Here is a 12563-nt window from a genome sequence, read left to right as displayed (position 1 = left end):
CAATGGAACAAGATAGAAAGCCCAGAGATAAACCCACACACCTATGGTCAACTAATCTATGACAAAGGAGGCGAGGATATACAGTGGAGAAAAGACACTCTCTTCAATAAGTGGTGCTGGGAAAACTGGACAGCTACATGTAAAAGAAGGAAATTAGAACACTCCTGAACACCATACACAAAAATAAACTCAAAATGGATTAAAGACCTAAATGTAAGACCGGACACTATAAAACTCTTAGTGGAAAACATAGGAAGAACACCTTTGACATAAATCACAGCAAGATATTTTTTGATCCACCTCCTGGAGTAATGGAAATAAAAACAAAAAATCAAAAAAGATATTAAAAAATACAAATAAATAAATAAATAAAATCATAGTCTAGTCTGTGGCACAGCCATTCCAACACATATGGCAGGAAGCTGCTACTTCTCAAAGGCTAGTATACATTAAATATATCTGTTTTCAATTATTCAGACAAAATAAAGTTATCTATGTATACAGTAGGGACTAAGAGAATTTCTTTTTTGCCCCTGAGCTCTGCTCTCAAAATGCCAAGACCATCCATAGAAGAAACTTAAGCGTCACAAGGAGTTAAGTTCTAGCAGGACAGATTCATGGCATCCCATTCCCATTTCAATTGGAATAGCTCTCCTTTTATGTGTCTAATAACTCTGACTTACATATAAGGAAGGAAGGAAGGATTCAACAACTGCAAAAAATTAAAAACCCATTTGCTTTGGAAATGCATTGGCATATAATCCTTAAGTAATTACTGTATATCTTCTCCATTCTAACCTTTCCTCCATCTAGATCCTCATTTCCTCAAGGGAAAGCACTGTGTCATAATCAACTCTTTGACTGTCAAGTTACTTCTTAAATTAACAGGTACATAGTAAAGCCATTAAAATAATCTTATTCACATACACTGAAAGCAAAGTAGCCATCATATTTTTAATAGAATTTATAGGGATATCAGTTAGAGTGAGACTGACAAAGATTGGTCAGAAAAGAATAGAGCAATCATAATTATAAAGTGAATAATTTTCAAAGAACAATTGTTTTTAAAAACTTTAATGAATGCCTAGCATGTCTCCATGGCATTGTCCTAAAATGGTATTTCATGTCCTGAAACACTGAATGACTCCAAAAGCAATAATTCTTTATTACTTAATTACACTTCTATTTCCTTTTACATTGGTGTCCAGGTGTCCTTATTTTTTTGTCATCTGAGAGAAAAAGGAAATAGCTTTGCTTTTCATGTTTTGTAGAACATAGTCTGAAAAAAATGTTCTTACACATCAAATGTTACCTGTTTAAAAAAAATAGAAAATGGTATACATTGTATTCAAAACTACTAATCTCCAGTATCCATCCCCTTGAAACCAGGCAGAGTCATGTGACTTGCTTTTACTGCTGGCATGTGACAGGAAGTTGCATGTGTTCTTTCCATGTGGAAGGATTAAGGGACAATGTGTGCTTCCCTCTTCTCCCTTTCTTCTATGACATTTACGTCTGTCCTCGAGCGAGGCTGATCATGAGGAGCAGAGACCCAGCTGACCACCATAGGCATGTGGTGTGAGCAGGAAACACAACAACAACAACTTTGACGTTTTAAGCATAGGAGTGAGAGTGAAAAAGTGGTTTGGGGATGTATATTTTTATTTTTACATGTGGAGTCTGAGTCCAAATGTGTTATCAGACTCTTTTGTGGTCTTCCTGTGAGTCTGGGCTAAATCACGATGTATAAAAACAAACCACACTGGTTTCCAGTCTCCCCCAAAAATCAGAGAAGGGGGAGATAGAACTGGTGCAGCTGTGACAACAACCTTATTGTTAGAGAACAGGGCATCTAATTTATAAGTGTCTGGGAAGTTTGAATATGAAAAAAGAAGCTATGCATACCAGAGCAGGGAATTTTTCATTTAGAAGGAAAGCTTTCTTACAGATATTTGTTGATGAGCTATGTTGTATTAAAAAATCTGCATATAAGTTTAAATCTCTCATTTTTACTAATTTAAGTAGAATTATTAAATTCTAGAGTCCAGATTTAAAGCTACCTTGGACCAAGTTCCTTTAATCATCTGGGGACCTAGCATTCAACCCTTTTCAACCAACAGATTATATGTGGGCTTTGTGATGGAGAATGGCTAATTGTTCTTCTTGGTAAGCATTAATCGCACCCTCATTGCTTCCCATGGAAAACTTGCCAGGAACCCAAACCAGTATTTAGACTATTGACATTAATTCTATCTCTCTCCTTCTCTAAGGTGATATATAGTAACTTCTAAGATCAAATTGTTAGACAAACAAAAGCATTTTCAAATTTCAGATATTTTATCTTTCATTTTATGCCACAGACATAAATTTACATCCAGCATTTGCTGCAATCACATGGCCCTCCACAGCTACCTAAGCAAGCTGCCAGCAGAAACAGAAAGTTTAATAAAACCCTATATTTCCATAAAATGTAGCCTGAAATGTGTCATAGACCTCAGCCTCCCTCTACCAAACTGATAAACTAACATTTTATTTTTAAAAGTGGCTTATTACTCTAAATATATTTGATTATTAAAGAGACTAAAGGAAAAGACACTTCCAATAGTTGCAGTCTTTGATATGAAAATGTGTATGGACATGCTTTTTCATCATTAATTGACATACTATTTCAAAATAATTCCTTTTTATATCTGTTTACCAATTTCAAATAAAGCATAACTTTTGTATAATGTTCTTTATGGTAATGTGTATATTTTGGAATGAACTGTGACATGTTATCTGTATATTATACATCATCATACTTTTTGTTTATCAGAGAGGAAAAATTTCACTGTGATCTTTTTATAAGAAGTGATAATTTATAAAAATAATATGATCCTGAAATATATGCCAGAGATTTTATGCAAGGCTGTAAAGTAAGCTGCTCTTTGTTTTTTAAGGACTATGCCCTTATTTCTAAAATTTAATTGAACAAGATTGAAAGTAAATTGTAGATAGTCACAAAGAAAGGAATGAATGCGACTAAAGAGTTACAAATAAAAGCAGTGAAGAAATTCAAAGGTAGTGTTAAAAGTTATTAAGTCATAGAAATGCTTTAAAATTTAAATACAGAATTTGCAGTTTGAAAATGGGTGAAATAAAGAAGATATTTTCATTTTCAGCTTTAGAAATTGCACAAATAAATAAGAAGAACAAAAAATAGAAACATAAAACTCATGTTCCATGACACTATGAGATACCTTTAACTCTGTATCCTGACATGTGAGGAAGGCTGCCAAATATTTTGAAGTAAAATGGGGATGTAGAAAGATGCTGAGAGAGAGCTCCAGACGCTGTGGATCTAATCAAGGCTGGCAAAGCCCAACTCTTCTTTGTCTGCGACAATATAGTTAGATAAATTGTCTAACAGCAAAAACTTCCTTAGACAGAGTTTGGTAAAAAGAAGAAGAGGCAGGAGGGGCTAAATGAGGAAATACAAACCCAAAGATAAGCTATATTGTCAGAAGCAGTCTGTTGGTGAGGCAGGGTAGAAGAGAAAGAACACATTGTGAGAAGCCCTGAAATATCACTCTATTAGCTGGGGAGAAATAACTTATTAATATCCCCAAATTTATATTTTAAGGAGAATTCTTGGAGGTCTAGAATATAGTCCTAGTCCTTCTCTTAACATATCACTCAACAGACAACTAGTTCAGGAAGAAGTAACCTTATTCAAACAGGAGTATTCTTTAAATAAAGAAAAGAAAAGAACTGCCATAGAACTATTCAAGTATATTCTAAGGGGAAAAAAGGAAAAAGAATGGCAGGGAATAAACCCTCACCAGATAAATATTATAATACAGCTGTTAAAAAACTGTGAACAAGTATTTGCCATGAATTTTAAAATGTTAAGAAGTTATTGCTTCTTTTAAATAGGAATTCTAATTATAGACATGAGAGTGCAGGAATAATAGAATGAAGTAGCATAATACAAGGAAACTTGAATTGCCAAACTCAAAAGAAGTGGAAGAGAAGACAAAACCATCACAGAAATAAAGGCCATAGACAAGCCTCTTAGATAGCCTCATCCACCAGAGGGCAGACAGTAGAAGCAAGAACTACAATCCCGCAGCCTGTGAAACGAAAACCGCATTCACAGAAAGACAAAATGAAAAGGCAGAAGAATATGTACCAGATGAAGGAACAAGACAAAACACCAGAAAAACAACTAAATGAAGTGGAGATAGGCAATCTTCCAGAAAAATAATTCAGAATAATGATAGTGAAGATGATCCAGGACCTAGGAAAAGAATGGAGGCAAACATTAAGAAGATGTAAGAAATGTTTAACAAAGGCCTAGAAGAATGAAAGAACAAACACCTAGAAGAATTGAAGAACAAACAGAGAGGAACAATACAATAACTGAAATGAAGAATACACTAGAAGGCATCAATAGCAGAATGACTGAGGCAGAAGAACAGATAAATGACCTGGAAGACAGAATGGTGGAATTCATTGCTGGGGAAATGAAGACAGCCTAAGAGACCTCTGGGACAACATAAATGCAACAACATTCACACTATAGGGGTCCCAGAAGGAGAAGTGAGAGAGAAAGGACGTGAGAAAATATTTGAAGAGATTATATTTGAAAACTTCCCTAACATGAGAAAGGAAATAGCGGCTCAAGTCCAGGAAGCACAGGGAGTCTCAGGCAGGAAAAACCCAAGGAGAAACACGCCAAGACACATAGTAATCAAATTGACAAAAATTAAAGACAAAGAAAAATTATTGAAAGCAGCAAGGGGAAAATGACAGATAACATACAAGGGAACTCCCATAAGGTTAACAGCTGATTTCTTAGCAGACACTCTACAAGCCAGAAGGGAGTGGGGCGATATATTTAAAGTGATGAAAGGGAAGAACCTACAACCCAGATTACTCTACCCGGCAAGGATCTCATTCAGATTTGACAGAGAAATCAAAAGCTTTACAGACAAGCAAAAGCTAAGAGAATTCAGCACCACCAAACCAGCTCTACAACAATGCTAAAGGAACTTCTCTAAGTGGGAAACACAAGAGAAGAAAATGACCTACAAAAACAAACCCAAAACAATTAAGAAAATGGTAAGAGGAGCATATACATCAAAAATTGCCTTAAATGTGAATGGATTAAATGCTACAACCAAAAGACACAGGCTGACTGGATGGATAAAAAAACATGACCCATCTATATGCTGTCTACAAGAGACCCACTTCAGACCTAGGGACAAATACAGACTGAAAGTGAGGGGATGGAAAAAGATATTCCATGCGAATGGAAATCAAAAGAAAGCTGGAGTACAAATACTCATATCAGATAAAATAGACTTTAAACTAAAGAATGTTACAAGAGACAAGGAAGGACACTAGATAATGATCAAGGGATCAATCCAAGAAGAAAATATCTATCTATCTATCTATCTATCTATCTATCTATCTATTTATCTATCTATATATATGCACCCAACATAGGAGGACATCAATACATAAGGCAAACGTTAACAGCTATAAAAGAGGAAATTGACAGTGACACAATAATAGTGGGGGAATTTAACACCTCATTTACACCAATGGACAGATCATCCAGACAGAATATTAATAAGGAAACACAAGTTTTAAATGACACAATAGACCAGATAGATTTAGTTGATATTTATAGGACATTCCATCCAAACACAGCAGATTACACTTTCTTCTCAAGTGCACACGGAACATTCTCCAGGATAGATCATATCTTGAGTCACAAATCAAGCCTCAGAAAATTTAAGAAAATTGAAATCATATCAAGCATCTTTTCTGACCACAACGCTATGTGATTAGAAATTAAATACAGGGAAAAAAACGTAAAAAACATAAACATATGGAGGCTAAACGATACATTACTAAATAACCAAGAGATCACTGAAGAAATCAAAGAGGAAATCAAAAAATACCTAGAGACCAATGACAACAAAAACATGATGATCCAAAACCTATGGAATGCAGCAAAAACAATTCTAAGAAGGAAGTTTATAGCAATACAATCCTACTTCAAGAAACAAGAAAAATCTCAAATAAACCATCTAACTTTACACCTAAAGGAACTAGAGAGAGAAGAACAAAAAAAACCCAAAGTTAGTAGAAGGAAAGAAATCATAAAGATCAGAGCAGAAATAAACGAAGTAGAAACAAAGAAAACAGTAGCAAAGATCAATAAAACTAAAAGCTGGTTCTTTGAGAAGATAAACAAAATTGATAAACCTTTAGCCAGACTCATCAAGAAAAAAATGGAGAGGACTCAAATCAATAAAATGAGAAATGAAAAAGGAGAAGTTACATTGGACACCACAGAAATACAAAGCACCCTAAGAGACTACTACAAGCAACTCGATGCCAATAAAATGGACAACGTGGAGTAAATGGATAAATTGTTAGAAAGGTATAACCTTCCAAGACTGAACCAGGAAGAAATAGAAAAGATGAACAGACCAATCACAAGTAATGAAATTGAAACTGTGATTAAAAATCTTCCAACAAAAAAAGTCCAGGACCAGATGGCTTCACAGGTGTATTCTATCAAACATTCAGAGAAGACCTAACACCCACCCTTCTCAAACTCTTCCAAAAAATTGCAGAAGATGGAACACTCTCAAACTCATTCTACCAGGCCACCATCACCCTGATACAAAAAACAGGCAGGGATATTACAAAAAAGAAAATTACAGAACAATATCACTGATGAATATAGATGCAAAAATCCTCAACAAAATACTAGCAAACAGAATCCAACAACACATTAAAACGTTCACACACCATGACCAAGTGGGATTTATCACAGGGATGCTAGGATTCTTCAATATATGCAAATCAATCAATGTGATACAGCATATTAACAAAATGAAGAATAAAAACCATATGATCATCTCAATAGGTGCAGAAAAAACTTTTGACAAAATTCAACACCCATTTATGATAAAAACCCTCTGGAAAGTGGGCATAAAGGGAAGCTACCTCAACATAATAAAGGCCATATATGAGAAACCCACAGCAAACATCATTCTCAATGGTGAAAAACTGAAAGCATTTCCTCTAAGATCAGGAACAAGACAAGGATGTCCACTGTCGCCACTATTATTCAATATAGTTTTGGAAGTCCTAGCCATGGAAATGAGAGAAGAAAAAGAAATAAAAGGAATACAAATTGGAAAGGAAGAGGTAAAACTGTCACTGTTTGCAGATGACATGATACTCTACATAGAGAATCCTAAAGATGCCACCAGAAAACTACTAGAGCTAATCAGTGAATTTGGTAAAATTTCAGGATACAAAATTACTGCACAGAAATCTCTTGCATTCCTATACACTAACAATGAAAGATCAGAAAGAGAAATTAAGGAAACAATCCCATTCACGACTGCAACAAAAAGAATAAAATACCTAGGAATAAACCTACCTAAGGAGGTAAAAGAGTTGTACTCAGAAAACTATGAGACACAAATGAAAGAAGTCAAAGATAGCACAAACAGATGGATAGATATACCATGTTCTTGGATTGGAAGAATCAATATTGTGAAAATGACTATACTACTCAAAGCAATCTACAGATTCAATGCAATCCCTATCAAATTACCAATGGCATTTTTTACAGAACTAGAACAAAAAAATCTTAAAATTTTTATGAACACACGAAGGACACTGAATAGCCAAAGCAATTTTGAGGGAAAAAAATAGAGCTGGAGGAATCACACTCCCTGACTTCAAACTATACTACAAAGCTACAGTAATCAAGACAATATGGTAGGCACAAAAACAGAAATATAAATCAGTGGAACAGGATAGAAAGCCCAGAGGTAAATCCACACACTTATGATCAACTAATTTATGGCAAAGGAGGCAAGGATAGACAATGGAGAAAAGACAGTCTCTTCAATAAGTGGTGCTGGGAAAACTGGACAGCTACATGTAAAAGAAGGAAATTGAAACACTAACTAACACCATACACAAAAATAAACTCAAAATGGATTAAAGACCTAAATGTAAGACAAGACACTATAAAACTCTTAGAGGAAAACATAGGAAGAACACTCTTTGACATAAATCACAGCAAGATCTTTTTTGACCCACCTCCTAGAGTAATGGAAATAAAAACAAAAATAAACAAATGGGACCTAATGAAACTTAAAAGCTTTTGCACAGCAAAGGAAACTATAAACAAGATAAAAAGATGACCCTCAGAATGGGAGAAAATATTTGCAAATGAATCAATGGACAAAGGATTAATCTCCAAAATATACAAGCAGCTCATGCAGCTCAATATCAAAAAAACAAACAACCCAATCCAAAAATGGGCAGAAGACCTAAATAGACATTTCTCCAAGGAAGACATACAGATGACCAGGAAGCACATGAAAAGCTGTTCAATATCAGTAATTATTAGAGAAATGCAAATCAAAACTACAATGAGGTATCACCTCACACCAGTTAGAATGGGCATCATCAGAAAATCTACAAACAACAAATGCTGGAGAGGGTGTGGAGAAAAGGGAACCCTCTTGCACTGTTGGTGGGAATGTAAATTGATACAGCCACTATGGAGAACAGTATGGATGTTCTTTAAAAAACGAAAAATAGAATTACCATATGACCCAGCAATCCCACTACTGGGCATATACCCAGAGAAAACCATAATTCAAAAAGACACATGCACCCCAATGTTCATTGCAGCACTATTTACAATAGCCAGGTCATGGAAGCAACCTAAATGCCCGTCAACAGACGATTGGATAAAGAGGATGTGGTACATATATACAATGGAATATTAACCATAAAAAGGAACGAAATTGGGTCATTTGTAGAGATGTGGATGGACCTAGAGATTGTCATACAGAGTGAAGTAAGTCAGAAAGAGAAAAACAAATATCGTATATTAAAGCATATATGTGGAATCTAGAAAAATGGTACAGATGAACCAGTTTGCAAGGCAGAAATAGAGACACAGATGTAGAGAACAAACGTATGGACGCCAAGAGGGGAAAGCAGGGGTGGTGGTGGTGGGATGAATTGGAAGATTGGGCTTGACATATATACACTAATATGTATAAAATAAATAACTAATAAGAAGCTGCTCTATTAAAAAAGAAAAAAGAAAGAAAGGCCACATTGGGGGCAGCACAAAGAATAGATTGTACTAAAATCACTGTAAGGAATATGAAATATTGTAAAGGTAGCAAACACAGAAGACTTGAATGGTCAAAGCGATCCCGAGAAAAAAGAATAAAGCTGGAGGCATCACATTTCCTGATTTCAAACTACATTACAAGGCTATAGTAATCAAAACAGTATGATAGTGGTGTAAAAGCAGACATATAGACCAACGGAACAGAATTGGGAGCCCAGAAATAAACTCATGCATATTAGGTCAACTAGTATTTGACAAGGGAGCCAAGAATACTCAATGGGGAAAGGGTAGTCTCTTCAATAAATGGTGTTGGGGAAACCAGATATTCACATGCAAAAGAATGAAACTGGACGACAATATTACACCACTCACAAAAATTAACTTGAAATAGATTAAAGACTTAAATGTAAGACCTGAAACCATTATAACTTCTAGGAAAAAAAAAAAAACAACAGAGAATAAGCTCTTTGGCATTATTCTTGGCAATGATTTTTTCCAATATGACACCAAAAGCACAAGCAATAAAAGCAAATATTAATAAGTGGGACTATATCAATCTAAAAAGCTTCTTCACAGCAAAAGAAACAATGCAAAAATGAAAAGGCAACCTACCGAATGGAAGAAAACATTTTCAAACCATATATCTGATAATAGGTTAATCAAAATATACAAAGAACACATACAACTCAATAGCAAAAAATAAAACAAAACAAAACAAGCAAAACACCAAATAGTTTGATTAAAATATGAGCAGAGGACCTGAATCTATATTTTTTCCAAAGAAGTCATACAAATGGCCAACAGAGACATGAAAGGTACTCAACATCACAGATCATCAAATGCAAATCAAAACCAGAATGAGCTATCACCTCACACCTGTTAGAATGACTATCATCAAAAAGATGACAAGGGTTGGTGAGTATGTGGAGAAAAGGGAACCCTTATGCATTGTTGATGGGAATGTAAATTGGTGCAGCCATTTTGGAAAACAGTATGGTGATCACTCAAAAAATTAAAAATAGAACTGCCATATGATCCAGCAATCTCACTTCTGGTACATATCCAAAAGAAATGAAAACAGGACAGGGTCTTGAAGAGATATCTGCATTGCCATGTTCATTGCAGTATTATTCGCAGTAGCCAAGACATGGAAACAACCTAAATGTCAATTAATGGATAAATGGATAAATAAATGGATAAATATGTAATATTATTCAACCATAAAAAAGAAGGAATTCCTACCATTTGTGACACTACGGATAAATCTTGAGGCCATTGCGCAAAGTGAAGTGTCGGTTAGAGAAACACAAATACTGTATGATCTCACCTATATGTGGAATCTAAAAAATGTTAAACTCATAGAAACATAGAGTAGATTGGTGGTTCCCAGAGATTGGGAGATGGGGGAAATGGGTAGATTTTGGTCAAAGGGTACAAACTTACAGTTATAAGATGAATAAGTTCTGGACATCTAATGTACAGCATAGGAACTATAGTTAACAATACCGTTTGTATACTGGAAGATTGCTAAGAGAGTGGATCTTAAATGTTTTCATTACACATACACACAAAAAGTAACTATGTGAGGTGATGGATGTGTTAACTAACCTTATTGTGGTAATCATTTCACAATATATATGTATATAAAATTATCACATTGTATACCTTACACAATGTTATATGTCAATTATATCTCAATAAAACTGCAAAAACATAAATTTAACTTTCAAAAATAGGGAAAAGAAATGAAAATTAAAGCAGTGATATATCTTTTTTACTTATCAGATTAACAAAGGTCAAAGAATTTGAAACTATATAATTGGTGAGAATGTATGGGAATTAGAAACTTTCCTACGTGGTTTTTGGGAGTATAGCTTATCTATCCTCTGTGGAAAACAACTGTACAATAGCTATCCATAAATTGGGAAGTACCTATAATCTTTGGCCCAGCAATTCCATTGTTAGGAATTTATTCCACAAATATACGTCAATATTTCTAAACTATTTATGTACAGGGTATTTATTTCAATATTATTGGTAACAGAGAACAATATTGGAAATAACCTATGTCCATCTATATGAGACTAATTTACAACTGAAACATGTACAATGAAATACCATGTAGCCATTAAACCTAATGAGGGAGCTCTGTACATATGAAGCCATCTCCGAGAATATTGTTAAGCAAGATATAGAACAGGTCAAAAAGTGCATGGCAATGATACAGAAAAAACAATAAGAGAAAGATAAAAAGGCATAAAGAGTAGCAAACACAGGATAAACATCTCTGTGAAAAAGAAACTCAATAGAAGGATATTGAAGACATGCACCTCCTGGGTTCCGAGATTGGAAGCACATTCCAGCAGACAGCATAGTTGAGAATTCGGGCTTCGGTGTAAGATTTCCTGGGGTCAAATTGCAGAGTTTTAGCTGCATGACCTGGAGCAAGAGAAGTCTCATCACTCCTTTATGCCATGAATTGACGATATGGTAAAAGAGAGACCATACAAATGTTAAGCAAAAGAAGGCTACTGTATTAATATTAATATCAGATAAGATAGATTTGAAAGCAAAAAGCATTGCTAGAAATGAAAGTATACATCACATGGTAATAAAAGTAATGTTCCATGAAGAACGTATATCATGAACTTCTATACACTTAACTTCAAATTATACTCAATAGACGAAAAACAAAAGGAATATATAGAAGCTTTAAATAAAGAACTTTATATAGCTCTAAATCCCCAAAAAATAAAAACATACATTCCTTAATTCCATAAATTCCATAAATATGGAATATTTGTCCTTTTAAAAAATTGTGTGCTCAGCCACCAAAGATATCTTAATGAATTCAAGAAATTAATACTATGTAGACCACATTTTTTGATGACAATGCAATTAAATACATAATCAACATTAAAAAGTAGTTTGAAAGAACCCATATATGTTTGGCTTTTAAAATATATTTCATATGTCAGGAAAATATTTAAATATAAATAACAATGAAATTAACAGTATACATAACATTTTAGGGATATAGCAAAAATGGGTACATGGCTGCAAAAGCAGAACCTTTAACATGTTTAAAATAAAGAGAGATTTAAAACAAATCAATTAAGTGTTTAACTCAGGAAGCTAGGGGGAAATAAAGAAAGGAAACAAAAAAAGTATATCTAATTTAAGGACATAATAAAGAGAAGAGCACAAATTAAAAAGTAGAAAATAAAGAGATGATACAGAGGATTAATAGGCCTATAAGCTAAAGCTCTGATAAAAATTTTTAAAAATAAAGAGCACATATAATTAGCAATGAAAAGGAGACAAAAGTGTAGACATAATACAGGTATTACAATTGAAAATTTAGGTGAAATGGTAATTTTCTAGAAAA

The sequence above is a fragment of the Balaenoptera acutorostrata genome, chromosome 11 (genome assembly GCF_949987535.1).
Source record: "Balaenoptera acutorostrata chromosome 11, mBalAcu1.1, whole genome shotgun sequence".
Lineage (NCBI taxonomy): Eukaryota > Metazoa > Chordata > Mammalia > Artiodactyla > Balaenopteridae > Balaenoptera > Balaenoptera acutorostrata.
This window is presented reverse-complemented; position numbering follows the sequence as displayed.